Source organism: Triturus cristatus, chromosome 1_1 (assembly GCF_964204655.1).
Source record: "Triturus cristatus chromosome 1_1, aTriCri1.1, whole genome shotgun sequence".
In the NCBI taxonomy this organism is placed as follows: domain Eukaryota; kingdom Metazoa; phylum Chordata; class Amphibia; order Caudata; family Salamandridae; genus Triturus; species Triturus cristatus.
In genome coordinates, this window is record NC_140579.1 from 139,899,190 (window position 1) to 139,902,570 (window position 3,381).

At 48.4% G+C, this 3,381-nt stretch overlaps 1 pseudogene; it reads right to left on the reverse strand.

Moving 5' to 3' along the window:
* Nucleotides 1–553: 553 nt before the first annotated feature.
* Nucleotides 554–1,625, reverse strand: LOC146869833 (beta-1,3-galactosyltransferase 9-like; annotated as a pseudogene).
* Nucleotides 1,626–3,381: the final 1,756 nt, after the last annotated feature.

Sequence of the window (3,381 nt, forward strand, 5' to 3'; positions counted from 1 at the left end):
TCCCTCAGTAGCCGTTCTGTGCTGCTGCTAACTAGCCACAGTTCAGCTTCCCTTCCTTGGATTTCTCAACAATATTGCTCCATAAATGACCACCTTAAATTCTAGGCTTCAGTGCAAAAATACTTGAAGCAGTCAACATTCAACAGGTTGAGGGCACCAACGGTAGGGTAAGATGCTGACGTCGATTTCTCTTTGTGATCTTCTGCTCGTAGTTGGAATCTGAATCCAAGATGGGGTAGATTTTATCCACCGAAAACACCCGATGCCTGTGTGACCCTTGATGCTCGGCAGGTCTGTTTCATCTGCTGGAGCAAGGGTTTAATTGGGGTGGTCCTCCCATTTGCCCCACTTTCACTGCATTCCCAGCATCATCTGCTCTCCTTGGAGGGCCATGTTGGAATAGGTTCCAGTTTCACGTGCTGAGGTTTTGAGTTAATCCAGGCTCAAGACTTTTCCAGGACAGACTGGCTCGACCCTGTCTGCACCCGGGGCTTGAGTGTTTTGATGGTACGCTGTGAATGACGACCTTCTCTGTAGCTCTCCAGCTCTCCAGTCAGTGCGAAGTGAATCGATTGAGGAGCTTACAGTGCAGAAGTCCTAAGTGCTTCTGAATCCAAGAGCACTTGTGGCCTTCTTGAATCAGCTGCCACGCCTTCTCCATCTCGCTGGGCTTAACATGATGGGAGGTGAAGATAATTTGGTAGCAGCAAGCATCCTGCGATCTTCGACAAGTGCTTAGGTGCAATCCCTAGCTTCTGGGTGAAGATCCCAACATCGAAGTCCTCCATCGGGAAGAATGGAATCTCCAAGGAGGCTACGTAGAATTTCAGTGCCACATCCCCAGAGAACAGGTATGCCGTACCACTGCAGTATGGCGGTAAGTATTGTTCTGGGTATGTAACTTCCGACACGTAATATTTGCTAGAGAAGTCGCGTCTAGGATTAGCCAACCAGTGGATGCGGCGGCTGCGGCCGATATACAGGTCTGTTGGCTTCTCTCCCAAAGACTGGAGGTATCCAACCAGCCCTTATAAGTTCACATAAACATCGTCGTCCACCTTCAGGACGTAGCGGACATGGGAGCTGAATGTGGCCGTCCACTGCATGATCATCACAGTCTTGCGAGTCAGGTTGCGGTAGGTGTCAGTGAAGAGCCCTTGGACTATGTCGCCGTGCTAGGCAGATTCCTCCTCTATTTCTGCCTGAGCTGTCAGCGAGGTCGACATTCCCAGGGCAAAGAGAGTCAAAATATGATGTCCCCCAACTTCCCGGATTCTCGACCAGGTCTTCCTGATGGCCCATCGGTTTACAACATTGGAAGGTGCACTAATCACGAAGATCACCATGAAGGGGGTGTCTGGTTGGCATGATTTGGCATTAGCGATATGGTAGTAGGCAGGCGTTCTCAGGCGCAGGAAGGTGGTGTTAAAGTTTGCAGCCTTAGCTCGCAGCTCAGAAGAGCAGCTCTTCACCAGCAGTGGGAAGACTGTCCAAGAAAGGGCCTCTTCCAGCAGTTCCACAGCAACCAGGGTCAATATCAGGAAGGTAGAACCCAGGAAGAGCAAGAGTTTGAGCAAACGCAAGGAGCGGAATTTTCTGCAACACATCCATCGCCAGAACCGCATTGCCGCAGCCTTCTGAGGCTGTTGACTGTTTGGAGGTTCCCTGTCCTGCAGCTCTTGCTATCAGACTGCCACGTTCATTGGGTCAATGTTGGACCTGTCAGCCCTAGGGTGGTCTTCCCCTGTATTTTTGCCCTTGCCTCATTTTTTCCACCCTCATTAGGTCTCGCCTGATCCAGCGCATGCGCTGGTCTGGCTGAGAAATTTTGTATACAGGCTTTTCAAAGTGCTGCCGTGGCCTAAAGCTTCAGTGAAAGTGCACGCGCGCAGCGCCATGTGTCTTTCCTCCGCACCACGCGATCGCAATCGCGATCAATTTCACTTTCGCGGCCGCGTGGCGAAAGCTTGTTTTAAATGTTATTATGGAATTGTACCAAACGCATGTGGGTGTTCACACATAGTAGCGCACAGTTACACCACACAAACGCATTCTACACACGAGCAAACATGCTAATATCTGAACCTCCGTCTATATACATCCCCAAAAATGCACTACAGTTTGGCTTTCAAAGAGGCATTGCGCTTTTATAATCTCTCTTGGTGACCGTTGTTGATACAGATTTGGTCACAACCCCCCACGTCTCCGTCTTCCAGAACTGAATTGCGTGTTTTCACTTCACCTCCCGTGAGAGATCTCTCTGGCCTCAGTCGCTTTTCTGAAAGCCGTTAACCAGGTTTCGGCTCCTTGCCTCTTGAGCTGGAGACTCGCTCTCCGGCCCCCAGATTCCCTTTGTGAAGTCGGCAGGCTGATCCCCCGAGAGCTGTGTGTTTATTTTGACAGGTGTTAGTGAGATATGCTGCCTCTCCCTGGAATTGTTACCGTTCGGTTGTGAGTTAAAGCGAGCAAGCCCTCAGTGTACAAACTAATGAATTTACCTAATCGCTTCCAAATAAAAGTACACCTCAAGCTGAGCTGGATTAATCGGATAATACCATCCTAATAAAAATTGTATTACTCCTTCGGGGTTATGGGTCCCGTTTTTTATTCCACATAATTCAATGGCTCAAATTCTTATCTTTCCCAGCTCCACAGAAATTCCAAGAGCTGAGAGTCCTAATGCTTTTGCAAAGATTGCCCTTTCCCTTCTAGAACCTTCGCTGCCTCGAGGGTCTGCTGCAAAGATCAATCTGAGCACGTAGCAATCAGATGAGAGGCCAAAGGGCCCCGTTCTATCGACAAATGAAATTGACATTAAATTACCCTTACACAAACTGGAAATGGGTTCCTTAACAAAATGGTAATATCCTTATGGAACCCGGTGGCGTTGCACTTGTGCCCTGGGCCATAATTCAAGCAGAGAAAACTCTCTTACTGCCCACTGCTTGAGTGATAATGCAAAAAACAACCATCATTGCTGTCTAGTGAGCCCCTGACAAGCTGGACCCCAGTATCACTGCACCTGCTGCACTAAGAGTACCTATCCCTTGGTAGCACCACACATCACGTGGGGAGCCACTGTAGGACATGGGAGGAGCTGTGCAACACAGCAGGATGCAAAGACTGGACAAAGACGCACAACTCCACACCTTCAGAAGGATTTAAAAATGTGCCTCAATTTTCTAAATGGAAGAGACTGCTTTAAAACAACCACCATTTAAGATCTTGTAATGTCTTTTTTTTCTTTTTCAAACCAACAACAAGCACTGGCACAGCCAATAGGTCTCGCCTTTGGGACCTTGTAAGTAAAAAACAAAAAGTGAAGTGTAAGACTTTTACATTTTTCTTTAAACGGTAGGTATTCTTCGGGATTCCGTTTCT